Here is a 22570-nt window from a genome sequence, read left to right on the forward strand (position 1 = left end):
ACTGTAATCCAAATTAAAATACTTAGCGTATTTTTTGTGTGTGTGTGTGTGTGTGTGTGTGTGTGAAGTTTGGCCAGTAGGTCTTAAATTTCCCAGAAATAAAGTACAAAAGAGGATCAGAAAAAAAATACATGTAAGGAACATTTTAACCACAACTTTATTGTATGAAAAAAAGATTTGCTGCTGCTTCTTTTTTTTCCGCATGAAAACACCTATCCTAGGGGGTTGAATGGAAATTGAACAGACATAGGTTACCATTACACTTTAAAGTACTTTAAGAGGAACATTTCTTCCCTTTAACTGTATTTCGGTTTAAGTTGGTCATTTTTCTCCTAAATGAAGTAAGAACCTCGTGCTTTCCCCATCACGGAGAGGGGGCGGAGCATCCTCTAGGAGCTTGGAAGCAAGCTGCGCCCAGCCTGTCTTCGGGGAGGAGCTGCATTACACACAGGCTTCGGAGGCTTCCGTGGAGAAGCTTGGAGGTAATGGCTGTCGTAAATGCTAGTTATTTTCAGAGAGTTCTCGAAGATTTGGAATAAAGGTGAGAAAAGAAGAGAGTGCTGCTTAGGAATAACGGGAAAGGAGTGTCGTTTTGTGAGAGTCCCTGTTTCTGTGAGGGAATTAATATCTGTGTTTTGTGTTCCTTCAGATTATCTTAAAAGTCCACAGTCGGAGAGGTGGTAATCAACATTACACCTGCGGAAAAATATTCTTAAAGAGGTAGCAAAAGCTAACTTTTTAATAGAGCATTTTATGTTTCCATCAAAAGGCAGTGGTGGCTGAGATAAATGATGAAACAAAACTTGGGAGGTTAATTTTCCTTATTTTGAAAAAGGTTATAATAGTCTTAAATGGAAAATTAAATTGTTGGTTGGGTATGTTGGTTTTTTATATTACTTTGAATGTATTGATTGTGTTTCTAACAAATCTTACTGTTTTGGTGGAGTATGTTAGTAATTAAAAGTAATGAATAACTGTACAAATTCGAGTATCTCTGAGAATTAGTAGTTTGGTTATTAGTCAAGGGATACACAATAACTTAATATAATAGCTTTTTAAATAATGTGCAAAATATGATCTTTGTCTGTATTTCTACTTATCTGTCAAGAGAATTGTACATTCCTATTTGTACTGCAATAGAAAAAATCTAAAAGATCATAACAATAACAGACATACCTTAATATAATAAAACACAACAAACAATATACTTAGTAATAAAGGATGCCTGATAAAAAAGGATGTTAGGGGAAAAAGGAGGAAATTTTCCACTTCTTTCTTCCACATTTTACTTAGCATGTAGTTCCTATGTCAGCATAGAAACTGAGATGAGAACTTAAAATCATGGGGGAAAAGCTACTTTCCCCAAAATAGTGTAAACTCATATAAACAGGGAAAGGTGTTCAAATATGTGGCTAAATAAATGTCATTTCAAATAGTATATTCAAACATGTATGTGATGAGGAAAAAAATGAAAAGGATTAGACTCAAATGTACGCCATGAACAACTCAGTTTGAGTACTGATGATGTGTATTTTCATCTTTAGATTTTTATGTACTTTTAGATTCTTTTGGAAATGATAGTGGAGCTGAAAAGGGAATAATCACTTTTGTTACAGACACTTGAGCGAATAGCTACACACACATTCCATTGTCTTTAGCTGCAGTAGGATTTTTCTGTGGGTCTGAGAAGGCTCATTATCTGATTGCTTGTGCTTTTCTTGCAATTCAACTATTGAGGCTATAGTCCAGACTCTGATTCAAGCAGAACATATTTATCTTTATACTCCTGAGGAATAATTCATAAAATGTTTTAAACATATTGTGATATAGTCATATAGTATAGTATAGTATAGTATATCTATAATGTTGAATACTACGCAGCTGTAAAAGGAATGAGCTAACTCTAAATGCAATGATTAGAATAAATGTCCAAGGTGGTTTCTAAAAATAAGCAAATTGAAGAATGGCCTGTATCATGTACTCCTATTTGTTTACCAAAAACAAAATGTGCATGCATTAGTACAGCGTATGCAATAAAAATCTGTAAATATACATACCACTTTATTAATTGGAGATATAAGTGTTCTTGTATCTCCACACATATCTCCAATTAATAGAATATTTTAACCTTCTATCTGTTACATTTCCCCATTTTAAAAATTTCATTTTGAAAAGAGCAAGCCTGAATAATTTTCATCAAGAGAAAAACAAAATTTTAGAAATGTGGAAAGAATTTTGTAAAGCAATTCACAAAAAGATGATATGGAAAATAATTATTGATATGGAAAGATGTTCAAATATATTACTGGAGGAATAAAGGGTCTAGTTTCAAAAAGCTTCCACATTGATAAGTATCTACAGAAAAAAATCTAGACATATACAGAGCAAACCGTTACATTTTGACCATTGTTGTGGAGATTTCCTTTCTTCTTTGGAAATCCAAAAGATGTAGAAATATATATACAATATGCATGAGATATATTATAATGAAAAATATTAAAATGAGAACATTATGATCCCACTTTTGTATAACACATGCACAGAACTCTTCAACTGAGAATGAAAAATTCTAGAAGCCTGAGTGTCTGCAGTTCTAGTTCTGGTCACAAGATGGTGCTTGCCAGGTTTCCTAAGCTTTGTCCAGGCAAATATTTTTATGAAGTGGACAAAGCAGTGAAATGTGTTTTGTATTAGCCGACTATGAGACAGCATGTAGAGTGTGATTGAAATTCCATTCAAAATATTGTAAATATCTAGAAGAAAAATCCCCACCAATAACTGACATAAAGATTCACACAGAAATCATAAAAAATGCTGCTACATAGAGTCTGGCCCATAGTAGAAACAAGTCAATTGTTCTTTCCCTTCTCTCTTTTCTCCACCTCATAATTTTCCTGAAGGATATTATTTTAGCATGAATGAAATAACATAACTGACCCAGAGAGCATTTCATATTGTAATAACATGAAGGAAAACAGATGGCATCTACATTGCAGATGAGATTTCGCCTCATTCCTGTGTTTTGGAATGACATGCTTGTTAGAGTTTAGGTAGGGAAATTTATTTACACCTTTTCCATTTCGTTGGTTTGATTCCCTGCCAGCCGAGCCCCAGAAGGACAGTTCAACCACAGAAGTGCTGAGCCAGGTAAAGACCCTACTGGACAAGCAGTTGGAGTGAGACTCAAGACAGCTGGACCACAGGACCAGACCCACCAGGATCCACGTGACAGTGGGTAAGACTCTTCCCATTTCACAAAACATTTCACGGTATAAACATGTTGAGAACTTGGAGAACAATGTATTTTGCTTCCTGCTCTACAGCCATCATAGCATTTTAAATTAAAAGCCACATTTCATGTAAGGATCATGATAGGTTGAGAATTTGGGGTATACTTCATTTTGTTTCCTGTTCTACAGCTATCATGTTTGTAATTAAAAGTCATAACTTCTAGTTTTCGGAAAGAATCTTATATATTATACCACTATGAAGAAATCATGCAAGAGGCTATTCAGGTGTCTCCCTGAGGACTGACTCTGTAGTCCTTGACAACTATGTTAGGTTGTCATACCATAAACTAGATAACATAGTTTTAAAGGTTTCTTAGAACCTGCTTAAGGTCTCACGACCTTCTTGAATCACCTGTACAGTCATGCATGGCTTAATGACAGGGACATATTCTGAGAAATGCTTCAACAGGCGATTTTATCTGAGAACATTACAGAGTGTACTTGCATGAACTTAGATGGTATAGCCTACTACACACTTAGGCTACATGGTATAGCCTATTGTTTCTATACCACAACCCTGTGTACCATGTTACTGTACTGAATACTGTAGGCAGTTGCAACACAATAGTATTTGTATATCCAAACGTATCTAAATATAGAAAAGTTACAGTAAAAATATGACATAAAAGACAAAAAACAGCATACCTGTATAGGGGAATTACCATGAATGGAGCTTGCAGGACTGGAAGTTACTTTGGGTGAGTCAGTGAGTGAGTGGTGAGTGAAAGTGAAGGCCTAGAACATTATGTACACTACTGTAGACTTGAACACTTAGGCTACAGTAAATTTATTAAAACAAATTTTCTTTCTTTAATGATAAATTAACCTTAGCTTATGGTAACATTTTACTTTATAAATGCTTAAATTTTTAAATCTTTTAACACTTTTGTAATAATACCTTAAAACACTAACACATTGTACAGCAGTAAAAAAAAAAATAAAATAACTTATTTCTTTATATCCTTGTTCTATAAGCTTATTTTCTATTTTTGAAAATTTTTTATTTTTTTTTGTTTTCAAACTTTTTTTTGTTAAACACCAACACACACATTAGCCTAGGCCTACGCAGGGTCAAGATCATCAACAACACTGTCTTCCATTTACACATCTCGTCCCACTGGAAGGTCTTCAGGGACAGTAACACTCATGGTGATGTTGTCTCCTAGAATAACAATGCCCTTTTCTGGAATACCCCCTGAAAGACCTGCTCTTTGGCTATTTGATAGTTAACACTTTTTTTTCTAAGTAGAAGGTATATACTAAAATAAGATTAAAAAGTATAGTATAGGAAGTACATAAACCAATAGCAGTCATTTATTATCATTATCAAGTATTAGGTACATCATATAATTGTATGTGCTATACTTTTATGCCACTATCAGTGTAGTAGGTTGTTTACACCAGCATCACCACAAACAGGTGAGTCATGAGTTGTGCTTCAGTGTTACGATGGCTGTGACCGACATCACTAGGCAACGGGAATTTTGCAGCTTTAGTATAATCTTACAGGAACATCGTCATATATGCAGTTTGTTATTGACTGAAATGTCACTATGCACCACATGACTATATTCTCTTAATATTTTGTAGTGGTTTGACAAACTTAATTCTTTCCCAGCAACCGTCACAAATCTGTGCCTCGTAACGTTGTGCTCTCAGTGAGATTGTTGATGCTGAGCCTCATTGTGTCCGTGAGCTCTCCTTTGGTTACCTTGGATAGACAGGGCAGTAGTGGCAGCTTAGAAAAGATTAGAACCCAGCATTCACTTATGATAACTCAGAGGGTTACAAAAGGTCAAATTATCCAAGAACAAAAACAATGGCCCTGATACCGCCAAAGCTCTTCCCACACAATTCCCTTTTTATTACACAACAGAGAAAATAACGATGGGATATTGCGTTTGTGTTATACTTCTCTTTTTTGTACCCCCCCAAATATATTCCACATATCTAAAACCACCTATCTGATACCCATTATTCATTCTTCTGACTTGTATCTTGTCTATATTCTGATCGTCTACCTTCGTCCTACTTACGAAAGTAAATTTTTTATGTGATCTCTTTTCTTCTTTGCCATGTTTTAATGCAATCCAATTATCACCCATTGAAAATACTTTATTCAAGCTACTTTGTGAAGGTTCAGGGGGATAAAAGAGGCTACAACAGACCAGAAACGTTTACTATCCCCAGAGCAATAGAATGAGCCTTCTTAAAAAACAAAAACAGAAACAAAAACAAACAAAAAACGGCTTTTCTAGACAAGTAGGTAGCTAAAACTCTTTTTATTATTATATTTTTAAATATATTAATGGCTTAATATTTAATATTTGGACAATCTAGGTTAATATAGAGATACAGGTGACCCATGCATCCTTGCTGACTATGCTATTTAGGATATGGGAGATGACAACCTAGCATTGTTGTCAAGGATTGGAAAGTTTTCTCTCCACTGAGCTAATAAAGGTTTCAAACCCGCACTGTCTGATTTTTTGGCTGGCTGTCTGAAAACTTAAGAAACATAACCCTGTCATAATGCCTTGGTGATAAACTCTTAAAAGCTAAACACTGGGTCCTGCCAACAGAAATCCGTATCTGACCAAAGAACTCTGTGTCATTTTAAATTTGGTTACCAGGAAAATTTTGACCCAGGCTGACCCTTCTGTTATGAGTCTCTGAAAGAATGATGGCTTCTTTCTTTAGAGTCCCCAACGCAGACAGTTTTCTTTTTTTCCATTTCATCATTACAGGAAGAGATGTGTCAAATGCAGCTCTGTGTCTCTAACCTAAATAGCGAGAATGTGGCAGGAGATGTGTTTACCCACTCACTGTGATAATAAATGGGGCTATGAGGGCCTCACCAACTTTACCTAGTTTTATGATTTTTTATAACATTATCTTAAGAGACCTAAACCTCAGAATCATTATCCATTAGCAATGTGTAGGTTTTAATGCTTCCTGGGAAATAACACCTGAACGTTAAAGGCAATAAAAGTCTAAATTTAAAGCTTAATTTTGTGAGTATGTTGCGAATAAAAAAGCCCAGCAAAAGAGGATAAAAATGCAACTTTCCCATACTGAATTGGCAGCTGCAAACCGCAAAGCACAGGAGCAAGGAATTGCCAATTGTTAATGAGGGTAGAATGAAAATGGCACTTCTCTGTATAACAAATGATTTTCAACCCCTATCCAGGAATCACCGTATCTGAAAGGGAAGTTGCTGCCAGGCCCTATAACACATAAGATACTTCTCATAACTGATCTAAGGCCAAGTGAATGCTATCATGCAGATACGGTCAGTGCAAAAGCATAGTGCAGGCCAGGAGTGGTGGCTCACACCTTGTAATCCTAGCATTTTGGGAGGCTGAGGCAGACAGATCACCTGAAGTCAAGAGTTTGAGACTGGCCTGGCCAACATGGCAAAACCCCATCTCTACTAAAAGTACAAAAATTAGCTGGGTGTGGTGGCACATGCCTGTAATCTCAGCTACTCAGGAGGCTGAGGCAGGAGACTCACTTGAACCCAGGAGGCAGAGTGAGCCGAGATTGTGCCACTGCACCACAGCCTGAGTGAAAGAGCAAGACTGTCAAAAAAAAAAAAAAAAAGAAAGAAAAGAAAAGAAAAAAAGCATAGTACATGAAAATACATTTTAATTTGTGTGGGAATGTAGATGGATGTAAGAGATAGAAAGAGGTCAAGGATAGTAAGTATGGTAGTTGCTGAAGATGGTTGTAGTTCACCAATATGTTCACAGAGACGTGAGACTAAGCAATACTCACGCTGGGGTTATTTCTTTTATTAATTAATTTATTTATTTATTTGAGACAGAGTCTCGCTCTGTCACCCAGGCTGGAGTGCAGTGGCGCGACCTTGGCTCACTGCAAACTCGGCCTCCCGGGTTCATGCCATTCTCCTGCCTCAGCCTCCTGAGTAGCTGGGACTACAGGCACCCTCCACCGTGCCTGGCTAATTTTTTGTATTTTTAGTAGAGACGGGGTTTCATCGTGGTCTCGGTCTCCAAACCTCGTGATCTGCCCCGTCGGCCTCCCAAAGTGCTGGGGTTACAGGCGTGAGCCCCCGCACCCGACCACGCTGGAGTTATATTCACCAATTTCCTCACAGTTCGAAAGTGAGTGACATCATCTTTGGTTCTACCAAAGAGACAGGATTCCAAGCCCAGGAGGGAGTGAATAATGGTGGAGAGAGGGCATACCTCCTGTTTTGGAGTTAGACTTTGGCTCTGATTTTGTCTCACCCTCTTCCTAGTTTTGTGACCATGGTCATTAGCAAGAGTGCCCATTTCCTTGTTTCCTGGATCTCTATTAGTTGTATCATTTATTTGCTTCTTTGTCAGTCAATTTAGGTAGAAAAATGCCATCTTATTGCTGTTTTCTATTTGCATCTCTTTGATTATTAGGGAAGGTGAATATCTTTTATGTATTAGTTTTCATCTTTATTTTGAATATTTGGGTTTTGAGGAGTCCCGATATATAGCACCTCCCTTTCTCCACTGAACAAACTGGATAGACAGATATAAAACAAACGGAGTTGCAGATGGAAGCCAAAATGTCAACATTAGTACAAGGGGAAGAGGAAGTTGCAGGGTATTGATTATTGTGAGAATCAAATGGGCTTATGTATTAATTATTACTTTATTTTATTTTATTTTATTTGAGATGGAGTCTCATTCTGTTGCACAGGCTATAGTGCAGTGGCACGATCTCAGCTCACTGCAACCTCCGCCTCCTGGGTTCAAGTCTTTCTCCCACCTCAGCCCTCTGATTAGCTGGGATTACAGGCACCCACCACCACGCCTGGCTAATTTTTGTATTTTTAGTAGAGTTGGGGTTTCACCATGTTGGCAAGGCTGGTCTCGAACTGCTGGCCTTAAATAATCTGCCACCTAGGTCTTCCAAAGTGCTGGGATTACAGGCATGATAACAGAACTCCAAATTTAAGCAAACCTACCCAAATAACCTAGAGGTTTGTAGCTGTACAGGAAAGGACAGAGATTCCTGTGGTGGCACCATATGAGCTTGCTCTGAAGGAAGTAAATATTAGGAGTGGGGAAAAATTATTATCTCAGAACATTGTGAATGGTCTATTTATGTCTTTTGCCCATTTTTACTCTAATTTATTTCTTATTAATATGTAAGAGCTACTTTAGCAATATTTTTGCATTGAAAACAGTTTTTTTCAAGTTTGTTCTATATTTTCAAATTTGGCTTATTGTGTTTTTACCAATAAGAATTTTTTTGTCTCCAATTTCAGGATATTCAGATACATACATATCTCTTTAAGGATCTTTGTTGATGTTTTATATTTAGAAATGACTTTAGTTGAAAAAACGATGAAACTTTCTGAAAGATGAATGAGAAGACCTGAATAAAAAGGGAGACATACATCATGAGCCAGGGCCAGGAGAATTAAAATTTCAGGGAATTGTTTATCCCCAAAATAATGTATTAATTCATTGCAGTACAAATAAGAATGTAGAGGGGTTTTTTAATAGAGCTTGACCAGTTGGATCTTGAAATCGTTTTTAGAAATAAGTTGCCAAAATAGGCAAGAAAAATATGTAAAAGATGTTCTTTACTGAGTCTTTATGATAAAGGCATTTCTACCTTTTTTTTACCGCAGAAAATCACCCACTCTTGTAGTTTGAATGTAAATTACACAGACACATGTTGCCATTCCGCTTTCAATTGCTTTAAAAATGATAATCTTTTCGCTTTAAGGGAATTTCAGTTTAACTTGGTGATTCTCCACCCTTTGAGGGAAAGGCCCCCTGCTATTCCCATCACTGGAGGGGGCGGAGCCTCGTCGGAGCCGCTCCGAAGGGAGCTGTACCCGGCCGGTATTGGGGGAGGGGCAGCATTTCAAGAGGCTGCAGCTGACAAGAAGCTTCAAGGTAATGGCTGTCTCAAAGCCAGTTATTTTCTGGGAATTTCTTCGGGCCTTGGTGTTAAAGTAAAAGAAAGAAGAAAAAAAAGAAATAGAGATTGTTGCCTGACAGAGGTGGGAATGGAATATGGTTTTGTTTGAACTGCTGTTATTGGAACGGAATTAATCCTCTGGAATTTTTGTTTCGCCCGATATTTTTAAAGTCCTCCGTGTGGGAGTGGGCGATCAGATTACAGCTTCTAAATTAAGACTTCGGTAAGACGTGCTGTTCCTGTTAATTTTTTACGTGGCATTACATATTTCTACCTTTGTTACAGATTTTATTATATTTTGACTTAAACGCATTATTCTACGCAAAAAAAAAAATGATAGAAAAATGTAAACACACAAAGAGAATGACATATAGGGACACAAATATAAATGTACGTGAACATGGAAAGGGTTTCAGATATGCCGTCGAGTGATAACACTTGTAAAGATGTGTATTAGTTTTCCTTAGGAAGGGAACTAAACTCCCGAGTTAAAGTCAGCATCTCTGAGTGTTCATCTCTGAGTGTTCAGATTATGGAAGTTTTTTTAAAATCTATTTTTCACTAGTTTCAGCATTTTTAGATTTGTTTTTATTCGTGCTCGTTTTTATAATAAGAGCAAAATAAAGCCAAAAGAGTTTACCCATTTTGTTTCAAATGCGTGGACACACATAGACACCGCAGACACGCTCCCATACTCCCTTGTCTTTTGCCAATAGTGGAATTTTTCCTGGACCTGATCAAGTGGGTAGCCTGGTTGCTGTGTCAACTACAGCCCTGCATGTGTCCTCCCTGCAGCCCGTCCTTTCAGTCCACAGGTACAGCCATGGTCAGCAAGAGCCACTTTTCTATATCATCTAAGTTTAAGAGTGAGAAACGGATAGGATTTGGTTTATTTCTATGAACAGTTTTAAAAGTATTATGTACTATGGTGCATCCATACAATGGTATGTTATATAGCTGACAAATGAAAGTATGAACTTGTAGTGACTTGAAAAGATGTCTGAGAAGTAAAAAGATCAAACTGCAGAATGGTAAGCACCATATTATGTCATTTAAACATAAAAGACTACATTAATATATGTGTAACCAAATCAGAAAAAATATAAACCAGCCTGCTAATGGAATTATTTGTTCAGTTGAAGAGATAGGGCAGGCTTTACTATCACTATTTAAAAAAAAATTCTTAATACATATTTAGTCTTTTTTTTAAAACAAAATCGGAAAAAAGATTGAGGTAAAATGTTGCAAAGTTGGGGGAAAATTGCATTTGAAGTGATTCACTAAAAAAATCACATTGAAAATACTTATTAGTATGCAACAATGTTTAAACCATGAGCTTAAGCAGGACAAAAAGCTGATTTGAAATCATATGCATTCATGTTTATGTAAAGAAAAAATATGGAAAGATATACAGGAAATAATATCTTTCCAGAATTATACTTTCTTTTTATATATCTTACTCATATTTTCCATTTTCAGTAACCATGCAATTATATTTCTACAATCCGACCATTGTAGGTGAAGAGATTCGGATTCCGTTTTTTATGTAATGCATAACAAAACTAAATTTGAGCATGGTATATTCTAGAAGCCTGAGAAAGCTGCTTGCTGGCAGGATGTAGTTCCCACCGTTCTCCCACAAGGATGTTGTAGTAACAGTTCTGTTTCTCATCACAAGATGGCGCTTGCAAGATATCCTAAATTTTCTCCAGACAACTATCTTTATGAAGTGAGCAAACAAAACAATGAAATGTATTTTATTATCAGACTGTGAGACAGCACGTAGAGTGTGATTCAAATTCCACTTAAAAAATTGTATATGTCTAGAAGAAAAGCCTCACTCAAGAACTGATGTGAGGACTTAAACAGAAATCTTAAAAAATGCTGCTACATAATCTGCCCCATAGTAGAAACAAGTCAATTGTCCTTTCCCTTCTCTCCTTTTTCCACCTTGTAATTTTCCTGAATGATATTATCTTAGCATGAGCCAAATAACATAACTGACAAAGAGAGCATTTCATATTATAAGAACATGAAGTAAAAATAGATGGCATCTACATCACAGATGAGATTTCACCTCATTCCTGTGTTTTGGAATGACATACCTGTTAAAGTTTAGGCAGGGAAATTTATTTACACCTTTTCCATTCCATTGGTTTGATTCTCTGCCTGCCTTTATCAGAGATGCACTTGTCATGGGAAATCTGCGTGTGATGCCAGGTGAGCCTCAGAAAAACAATGGAACCACAAAAGTGCCAAGCAGGGTAAGGGCCCTGTCAGACAAGCAGTTGGAGTAAGAATTAAGATAGCTGAATCTCAGTGCCAGACACACTACTATCTATGTGACAGTGGGTAAGGCTCTTCCAATTTCACAAAGCATTTCATGGTAAAAACATTCTAAGTTGAGAATGTGGGATACAACTGATTTCACTCTGGCTCAGTAGCCATAACATTTTAAATTAAAAACTACAGATTCTAATGTTGGGAAAGAATTATATATGCTAAACTCCTGTAGGAAAAGTATGCAACCAGTCATAATGATGTCTAATTATGGAAGACTTGGATGTCCCAGCCATCTGCCTGACTCTCAAGAAATCCTTAAAAACAATCCTTTCCAATGGGTGGCCATGGCAACCATTCTGAGTCTCTGACTTCTAAGCTTATTCTCTTAATAAGGTCGTTGTTGTCTGGATTAGTCCAGGGGGCGCAGACCCCCAGTATCTGTGTCTGGCTGCATTGGGTATACAGGGCAGCACTGTTAGCTTAGAAGAGTCAAAAGAGGATTCCTCTAGAGTAAGCCTTAAGAGTCTCCAAAGTACAAAAATATTCATTAATAGGAATAGTGTCCCCAACATATTCCCCAGCTTTCCCTGGACATCTCCCACCACCCTCTCATACACACATACATCCATTCCTTAGATGTAATAACTATAATAAGGGCTACAAGCTGGGGCATTATAGAACTACTCTTCTTTTCTTAGATTTTTAAATATTTTCCCCCAACCACAATATGTTTATTTGTCTTGTGCCCAGTATTTATTCATCTTTTGTCTTCTCCATTTCCATTGTCCATCTTCCTACTCCTTTGAGAGAAGAAATCCATTTGCTTATTCTTTTTTCTTTGCCTTTCCTTTAAATGTATACCCTCTAGTATTGCCTATTTGAAATTACTTATTCAAGCTTCCTTGTCAGTTTTCAGGGAGGCATGAACAAGCCACAGAAGAAGAAAACTATTTAGTAGCCCTAAGGCAATAGAGGCCTCTAAAACCACTGCTTTTCTGGTTAAACCAGACAAACACAGACTAGTGACGTAAGAATTTTTGTTAGATGATTGAAAGTTCACTGATTGATTTCTAACCTGTATCCAGATAATAATTCAGATCTATGGTTTATTTGAAACTTTTTTCTTGTCCCCTTTTTTTATATGTCCATATCTACCTCTTGCTTCACACTTAAATTGTCATTGAACTTTAAAAAATTATTCTAAAATATTTTGATATTTGGTAGCACTAGTTGTCCCTCCAGTCTGCTAGTAAAGTCAGAACTCGGTCCTAAACCCATGTCTCTATATCTGTTTGTGAATTTGTAATACGTAAGAACTTTGCCATAATACTTGCCTGAGGAACTCTGAGGTTTAGACACTGAATCTTTAACAGTGTCTCATATCTCCTTACTAAAGAACTGATAAGTACCTTTATTTAGAGTGGTGGTGTGTCCAGAGTTGGTTCCTTCTGATGGGTTCTTGGTCTCACTGACTTCAAGAATGAAGCTGCGGACCTTCCTGGTGAGTGTTACAGCTCTTAAAGGTGGCATGGACCCAAAGAGTGAGCAGCAGCGATTTATTGTGAAGAGTGAAAGAACAAAGCTTCCACAGCATGGAAGGGGACCTGAGCAGGTTGCCGCTGCTGGCTGGGGTGGCCAGCTTTTATTCCCTTATTTGTCCCCGCCCATGTCCTGCTGATTGGTCCATTTTACAGAGTGCTGATTGGTGTGTTTATAATCCTTTAACTAGACACAGAGTGCTGATTGGTGCATTTTTACAGAGTGCTGATTGGTGCATTTACAATCCTTTAGCTAGACACAGAGCGCTGATTGGTGCATTTTTATAGAGTGCTGATTGGTGCATTTACAATCCTCTAGCTAGACACAGAGCATTGATTGGTGCGTTTACAGTGCTCTAGCTAGACAGAAAAGTTATCCAAGTCCCCACTTGAACCAGGAAGTCCAGCTGGCTTCATCTCTCAGTGGCAGGAATAATTTTTGTCCTGTCCTGGCTCTTTTTCTATGGGTATCTCAGAGAATGGTGGAGTTAAGAGAGGACTCCTTTTTACTTTAAATTCCCCAGGGCAAACCCCAGATGGATTTTCCTTCTTGCTTGTTTATGCCAGGAAGAACACTGCAGTTTAGTCTGTTTACTGGAATATGCAGCGTGCAGTAGAGCTTTGTTTGTCTATGCACTGTAATGATGGGATTGTGAGGCCCTCATCAAACTTGTTTCCATTTTATTCCTTTAAAAAATGTTTCCCTTTCCATCATCCTGTCTTGACTCCTAATAGTTTTATTTATTGGCGTGTGTAAGTTTTGCCTGGGAATATCTACACATTACCTGGGAAGTATAAAATCTCCAGTGTGGCAGGTTTATCCCTTTATCCCTCTAAGTCACTAGCTGGTAATTTTTCTTTTTATTCATATACATTTTACCAGGGATTATGGAGTCTCTTTCACCCTGGCAGTGAATCACTATATCTGGCTTACCATTTTCTAAACTTGGGATGCTCATTATTACTAAGGTTTTCCTGATGTTCTTCCTCTTCAGGTGGGCTGATATTCAGCCAGTTGACATTAATAAGATTGAACTCTTTTTTTACAGTGAGATTCAGTTGTTACTTGTCTGTGCTTCTGCCTTGGGGAGGTCATTGAATATTTTGATTATCTATGAAATGTCTAAGATTCCTTGCTTTACCAATGTCCGTGGCCTCCTCATTGTCTTTGGGAGTGTTCTAACTGGACTGTTTATGCTTGTTGTATGGGCCTTATGCACTAAAATAATGACTTTTATTTATTCTATAACCACTCTGTTTCCCTGTCATATGTTACTCAGCTTCTGCTTTTAACTGGGTACATATTCTTAACTAGATCATTATCTCCAGATTGTAGCATTTTGTTTTCTACTTCTTTCTTCCTCCCTATTTCCTTCCTTCCTTCCTTCCTCTCTTTCCACTCATATGGTTTAGTGGCATGTGAGAACTTCAGTGTGGTTAGAGGCTCTGCCAGTGGGGATAAATTTCATGTACTGTATAATGCTGATGTCATCTGGTTTCTTGACATATGTCCTGTGCTAACTAACTCTCAATGAAAGAGATAATTAGTGAAGACATGTATTTTTAAAAAGTTATATAACTGCATCAAAAGTCACATGTTGTAGATGCCCCCCATGCTTTAAAGCAATTCAGAAATAGAAGTTAATAAAAATTAATAAAATAGATCAAAATAATTTACATTTTTAACATATTATTTCTGCACTACAGAGGGTATTTTTACACATATCTTGTGGAACCCACAGTCTTCTTTGGCAATCATTGATTCAAAGTACAAATCAAAATCCCTGTATGTATCCAGATTACTCTCACAGAAAAATACAAATGTCTTATATTGTCATATTCTGATTGGATGACTTTTTAAGACTCGGGTTTAAAGAGGTATAGTTTACATAGAGTTAAAGTCACTCTTTTAGATGTACGGTTTGATGAGCTTTGAGAAACATATACCATCATGTAACTACCAATACAGACAATCTGTATAACCTTTCCTTTACTCCAAAATGTTCCCTCCTGCCCCATTGTAGTCAATCCCTATCTCTGTCAGTTCCTGACAACCACTGATTTGATTTCTGTCCCTATAGTTTTTAGTTTTCCAGAATGTCATACAAACGGAACCATAAAGTATATAGCCTTTTACATCTGGCTTCTTTGACTTAGCATATTTTTAAAATATTCAGCAATGTTGTTGCATATATCAGTAGTTTATTTCTTAATGTAGCTGAGAGGTATTCTATCATATGGATGTTCTGCAATTTGAGTATCCACTCACCAGTAGATTTGTAGTTTTTGGCAATTATGATTAAAGTTGTTAAACATTCTACAATAGGTCTTTGTGTGTACACAAGTTTTCATGTCTCTTGAGTAAATACTTAGGAGTGGGATTTCTTGTTTTTATTATAGGTGTGTGCTTAACTACATTAGAAATTGTCAAATTGTTTTCTAAAGTAACTGTGACATTTTACATTTCCACCAGCAGTGTATGAGAGTTCCAGTTGCTACACATCATTGCTAGAAGTCCATACTGTCAGGATTTTATTTTATTTTTAATATTAGTTATTCTTATAAAGGTGTTAGTGGTGTCTCATTGTGGTTTTACTTGCATATCCTCAATTACTAATGGTGTTGAGCATATATTCATGTGTTCACTTGCCATTCATATGTCTTTTCTGATGACGTGTCTATTTAAATTGTCTATTTTTATTTGGTTATTCAATAATAATCTTATTTTTGAATTTTGAGAGTTCTTTATATATTCTGGATAAAAGTCTTTCATTACATAGGTGTTTTGCAAGTATTGTCTCCCACTCTGGGTTTCCTTTTCATTTTATTTTTTGAAAAGAAGTTGTTTTCAAGTTCAATTTATTAATTTTTTATGGTCCATGCTTTTTAAATCCTAATAAATCTTTGCCTAGACCAAAATGTCAAAGATTTTCTACTTTTTTTACAAGTTATAATTTTTGATTTTATATTCAGGTCACTAACCCATTTTGAGTAATTTTGTATATCTTCTTAGCTGAAGGGAAAAGAAGAATATTTTGGCATATGATGTCCAGTTGTTCCAGTACCATTTGTTGAAAAGACTACCATTTCTTCATTTAATTACCTTTGTCCAAAATCTGTTGGTCATATTTGATGGCCTGTTTGGATTCTATTGATCTATAGGTCAGTCCTATGTCAATAACAAACTCTCTTAATTACCATAGTCTTGAAATCAGGTAGTATGAATCTTCTAACTTTTGTATTTTTTTCTCAAAATTTGTCTGGCTGTTGTGGTTCCTTTGCTTTTTCCACATACATTTTGGAGTTCACTTCTCAATTTCTATGAAAAACCTACTGGGATTTTTATTGAGATTGCAATAATTCTACAGGAATGTTGGGGAGATACAACATCCTAAAAATCAGTATTTCAATTATTCTGTCAAAGAACGTGGTATATTTTTCTATTTATTTAGGTCTTATTTAATTTATGTCATCAGTGTGTTGAAGTCTTCAGCATACAAATCTTGTACATAGTTATCCTCCCTTAGTATTTCCCAGTTTTTGATGATATTACAAATGGTACTTTTTAAAACTTGAAATTCCAAATTGTATTGTATAGAAATAAAATAAATTATTTTATATTGACTTTATGTCTGGCATTATTGCTAAACTTATTTATTAGGTTTCATAGTTTCGTAGCTTTTTTTTTGGTATATCTATTGGGATTTTCTACATAGATCATCTTGTCTGTAAATGCAATTTTACTTCTTCCCTTCCAATCCATATGCAATTTATTTATTTTTCAGGCCTTATTGTATTGGCTAGGATCACCAATGTAATGCTGAATAAAAGCAGTGGAAGCAAACATCCTTGCTTTGTTTCTGATTTTAGGGAAAAAGCATTCTGTGTTTCACTATATGTTAATCATAGGTTTTTTATTTTATTTATTTATTTTTTTGTAGATGCCTTTAATCAGGTTGAGGAAGATCCATTAAACTCTTACTATGCTAAATGTCTTTTATCATTATTTGTAGAATGTTGTTCATGCTTTTTCTGTAAAAATTGAGATTTTTTTTCTCCATTTGAATCTGTTGATATGGTGAATAATATTGATTGATTGATTTGCAAATGTTGAACCATCCATACGTTCCCAGGATAAACTCCATTTGGTCATAATGTATTATTCTTTTTCTTTATCATCAGCTTTGATTAATAGCATTTCGTTAAGGACTTCTGTGTCTATGTTTATGAGAGATATTGATCTGAAGTTTTCTTTATTTGTTATTTTCTAGTTTGGGTATCAGGTTAATGCTGGTATTATAAAATATGTTGGAGAGTTTTTCCTCCTTTCCTCACTCAATTGTCATCTGGCTTGCATAACTTATATTATTTGTGCTTCAGTTGGAGCCTGGAGTGCTACAGGATTTTTTTCAATGATTCTCCACTCTAAATTTTCAGTAGTCTCTTCATACTTGTGCCACCAGCGGAGGATCTCTCTTCTTACTCTTATTCACATGACAGCAGCTCACTGCCGTTATTATCAGGTGCTAGGCTCATGGTAAGGTAGAACTACTGTCTGTTGTCCTGTCTAGCTACAGTCTTAGCGGGGCTCTATGAACATGGACCTTTAGGGTAAGCCTTTCTCAGCATTCTTTCCTCTCCCCATGGCAGCTAACCTCTGATTTGTATATGTGGTTGGTCTTTGGTCAGATATATCTTCTTGCCTCTTTCTCAGCAATAGGTGAACACTGCTTTTCATTCATGTAAGAACTGGGTTACAGAGGGTTTCCTCCAGGGCAGGGGTTTTTCCCTTCTACTTCTCCCGGAGCAGCAATGGATCTCTGCCTTTGTCCTGGAAATTAGGGGGTTTCCTATCTCTCCCTCCCAGGCAAGTAAGTTTTGCTTCTACCCCTCCACCAGAAGCAAGAGATTTTTGCCTGGGTTCAGGAGAGGGTTTGCTGCTTCTCCTCTAGTGTCTTTGCTTCTCATGACAGAAGGGTTTTGTGGGATTGTATGTCTGTCCCCCAGCAACAGCTGATTACCTTCTGCATACCAGAACCAGTGACGTGGACTCTTTTAGGTCTCCTCCTTTGTCCCGAGTAATTTTTCTGAGCTTCTGGTTAAAGACTGTGAAAAAGAACTTGGTAGTAAGTGTGTAAGTGTCTGGGGTTCCAGATATTCCAAACTGACAAAGCTAACCATTGCTTTACTTTTAAAAGTTCATTAAAATTTCAGCTTGTATGACAGTCACTTCTGTCTCCATGCTTGGACAAAGGTTCATATGTTTTGTCTTTCTTTAAAGGGGCTGGTCACCCTTTGGAATTCACTTTAACTCAGTTCCCTGATAGGCTCAAGGAAAGTTATGATTTTGTAGGTTGTCTAGACATTTATCATTATTAAGTTATGAATGACTTTCTCTTACATCTTTTTATATCCTAAGTGGAAGTGCAATTGGTGCTTTTGAAAAAAATATGTGTATGGGTGTTATTTGGGGATTTTTTGTTACTAAGTATGCTTTAGGAAGAAGCAGATGCTTTCTAAGGCATACTTGCAAAGACTTGCTTTTTATATAATGGTTATTACTACAGTTTTTCATTTAAATTTTTATTATTTGAATTGCTATACATTAAAATTATACTTTAAAGTATGATACACTATACTTGACCATTTTTTGTATACAGTTCTCTGGATTTTAACATTTATAAAGATTCATATAACCACCACCACAGTCAAAAAAGTTTCATCACCCTCACAACTTCCTTGGCCTGTCCTTTTATAGCCACACCCTTCCCCACCTGTAACACCTGGCAACACTGATCTTTTCACCACAGCTATACTTTTGTCTTTTTGAAAATGTCATAAAAATGAAATCATAAGGTATTATAAACACACCCTAGGTGACCCACCCCTTATATATTCCCCACGGTAAGAAAACACTTTTGGCTTTTATCATTGTTGTCATTATTAATAATAATACTAATGTTGTTATACAGAGTGAGTTCGTTATGGCCCTCTCTTCCAGGAAATAACCATCTAATTATTAAATAAGATCATATATCGAGTGCTTGAGAACATTGCCTGGCATATAGAAAACTTGTTAGGTATTAGATATCATTATATCTGTAATGATATCTATCTTTATCATAAAAATATTAATAGTACAATATTAGCATTTGCTATTATTGGTTATCATTTTTCTCCACCTCCTTCTACAAATTGGTGAAATAGAAAATATTATTCATGGAATTAATCTTTTCCTTTGCATTTCATTTTGAAAATGGTGCCATAGTATAGCATTTCCTGAATTATGTGCAATCTAGAAAATATCCAAAATAAAGCAAAAAAAAATTTTAACATAATTATCATAGTCTGTATGCAGTTGTTTTTTTCCAAACATGTGAAATGAAGACAGAATGAAAAATTTTACATTATAAAATATATAGTAAAATAAATTTCATCATTTAAATAAAGCCATATATATATTGACCTGATAATCCTCTTTAGATTATATATTAATACCTCAAAAGCATTGAAAGAATTAATTGTATAATAAGAATTATATTATTTTCATTGTATTTTTTTTTTTTTTTTTTTTTTTGAGACAGAGTCTCGCTGTGTCGCCCATGCTGGAGTGCAGTGGCCTGATCTCGGCTCACTGCAAGCTCCACCTCCCAGGTTCACGCCATTCTCCTGCCTCAGCCTCCCGAGTAGCTGGGACTACAGGCGCCCGCCACCACGCTCGACTAATTTTTTTTTTTTTTTTTTTTGTATTTTTAGTAGAGATGGGGTTTCACCGTCTTAGCCAGAATGGTCTCCATCTCCTGACCTCGTGATCCGCCCGTCTCAGCCTCCCAAAGTGCTGGGATTACAGGCATGAGCCACCGTGCCCAGCCTTTTCATTGTAATTTTTGTAAGATCAACTATTTTGTTCTCGTACTAGAAAAAAAGACTGGAAAACAGAGAGACTTTCGTAAGATAGAAGTTTAATGTTCCACTAACTTAAAGAGATTGGAATGAGGTGATCCCATTATTGAGTGGTTTAGGGTCACACGTCCCTAGTGAGTTGCATCCTTTTCTGAAGTCACTTTGTGGTCTAGAAAGGCTGCCTGAACTCTCTCTATCATGATCAAATTCTGGGAAGCAAGAGAAAGGGGGGAAGTGGAAAAAAAATGCCCAAGCTGGCTATTTATCCCCCTTTAGAGATGCCGTCTCTAGAATCTTCACAGCAAATTTCTGCTTGCGTTCTTTGGCAAGAAATTCCATCACATGACCATGGCTTGCAGTGAGGGAGTCTGGAAAAGACAATATTTTAGGAGATTAAACTGCCACCTTCAATACAACTAGTGTTCTGCTAATGAGGAAGAATGCAAAGAGTGGATACTGGGTGAGCAACTAGAAGCTTCTGTCTCATTCATTACAAATATGATATACGATTGAAAAAAAAAAAAAGCATTAAACCAGTAACAGAAGTCTATAAAAGATTGAAAGGGAAAATTTCCTATGGCAGAGAGAACACTACATGTTTGTCAACCTCTGTCTCATTTTTCTCCTGGAGTCACCGGGAGATTACATTCCCCAGCCTCTATGCCTGTTAGGGCTCCATGCCTAAATTCTGGTTAGTGGACTGTTAACTAGCAGTGATGTTTGCCAGACCTGACCACTAAAACCTTCCATATGGCTCTCCATCTTCCCTCTTGTTTAGGCTGTTAGCTAGATGTAAAGAATGCAATGAAGGTCTTTAGGACCCAAGTAGATGGTAGAGCCACAGGATGGAAGAAGACTGGATCTCTTAATGACTGCTTAGAACAGAGAAACTTGCCCCTATTTGGCCCCGTGATGCCTTGAACCTTGACATCAGCAAAATAAACTTTTGGGGGATTGAACCTCTGAGATTTAAGGGTTGTTTATAGCACAAAGCATTGTATACTCTTAATTATTAGAGTCCCCAGTAATACACCAGCCTAGAGATGGCTTTCATTGATTTATTGATATTTTTATTTTAATATTAATGCTTATATAAAGGTAAATGTTAAAATTGTAATTATATATATATGAGTAATACTACATATTATATGATACAGAGGCCAAATAAAATGCTTTATTCCCCAAATTATCACTAGTGATAATTAAAATTGACTTTCTGAGTTAAATCAGAAATCTATACTTAAATTTAACATAGAATTTTGATGAACAGAATGTGCAAAATATATTTCAGACCTGTAAATAAAAACATAAATCTAAAAAAATTAATTCCCCTCACATTGAATCACCCAAGTAAAAACAACAAAACTTAAGAAACAGAATTGTCGATTATTGATGAGGACATATGAAATGAGTGCTTTCCTGGTAAGCCAATGATTTTAACATCTAGCAAGAAATAATCACATATGTGAAGAGATCTCTGAAACTTTCCTGAAGAGTTTAAGAGAAGAACTGAATAAAAGTAGAGACATACCATGTCCTGGAAACAGAAAGATAAAAAAAAGAATTATAAAGAGATAAAGTCTCCCTCAAATAATGTACAGTTTTTGTGTAATCCAAATCAATATCCTTAGCGGTCCATTTTAATGGAGCTTGACCGGCTGGATTTAAAATTCACCTATGAGGTTAAGATGCCAGAGATGGCAAGAAAAAAATATGTAAGGAATATTAGTACCTGGGTTTTGATTATATGATAAAGTGATTTGCTGCCTCTTTTCTTCAAGAAATCACACACCCTAAGGGTTTGAATAGAAATTAAGCACACTTGTTGACATTTCACTCAAAAGTTTTTTAAAAAGGAACATTCCTGCAGTTCAACACTTCAGCGGTTTCTCTTGGCAATTCCCCCTCCCCTGATTCAGGGAGGGGCTTTCTGTTCTTCATAGAGCCAGGGGGCGGACCCTTCTCTGAGCCTCTAGGAAAGGAGCTGTGCCTGGCCAGTCTTGGGGGAGGAGCTGCATTTCACCAGGCTGCAGCTGACAAGAAGCTTCAAGGTAATGGCTGTCTTAAAGCTATTTATTTTCTAGTGACTTCTCAGGATCTTAGAGTAAAGATGAGAAAAATAGGAGTGGCAGTCTTGCAGTGGTGGGAAAGGTGTGTGGTTTTGAGAAGTGCTGGCATTTTCAAGGAGTTAATCCTCTGGAATTTTTGTATCTTCCAATGCTTTACAAGTCCACAGTGGGAGAAGGGGTGATCAGATTACAGCCTCTAAATTAAGGCTTCAGTGCAGCATGACTTTTCCTGCTAATTTATTGAGTTGGTATTCCCTGTTTATATTGTTAGACACTCCGTTATTGTTTGGATGTTTAGGCATTTATTAATTTGCACAGAAAAATAACTTAGAAGTATTTGACAACATGGGGGGAAATACACCTATAAGTTGATTGATACATAAAAAGACTGTATGTGTCACATGTTCATGAGCATGGAAAAGGGATCAAATATGTAGTTGAGTGAAGATACTTTCACATAATATATGCATGTATATATGTGATTTTTAAAATCTGGAAGAAAATAATCTCTCATGTTAACAGCATTTCTGTGTGACCAGGTCACCATTGCAAT

At 36.4% G+C, this 22570-nt stretch overlaps 1 protein-coding gene across 7 annotated transcripts in view; it reads left to right on the forward strand.

The window, feature by feature from the left end:
• Positions 1 to 421: 421 nt before the first annotated feature.
• Positions 422 to 22570, forward strand: part of PWWP3B (PWWP domain containing 3B) — a 28713-nt gene continuing 6564 nt past the window's right edge. Inside the window, exons 1-4 of one of the 7 annotated variants that reach the window (XR_012429971.1) lie at positions 422 to 541; positions 650 to 720; positions 3104 to 3235; positions 9027 to 9199. The gene's annotated coding sequence lies outside the window, so the exon portion shown is untranslated. Of the gene's footprint in view, positions 542 to 649; positions 721 to 3103; positions 3236 to 9026; positions 9448 to 21950; positions 22000 to 22570 lie in introns of those variants that run through there. The other 6 variants (XM_005594278.4, XM_005594279.4, XM_015444297.3 and 3 more) reach the window with 6 other exon arrangements.

The sequence above is a fragment of the Macaca fascicularis genome, chromosome X (genome assembly GCF_037993035.2).
Source record: "Macaca fascicularis isolate 582-1 chromosome X, T2T-MFA8v1.1".
In the NCBI taxonomy this organism is placed as follows: Eukaryota; Metazoa; Chordata; class Mammalia; order Primates; family Cercopithecidae; genus Macaca; species Macaca fascicularis.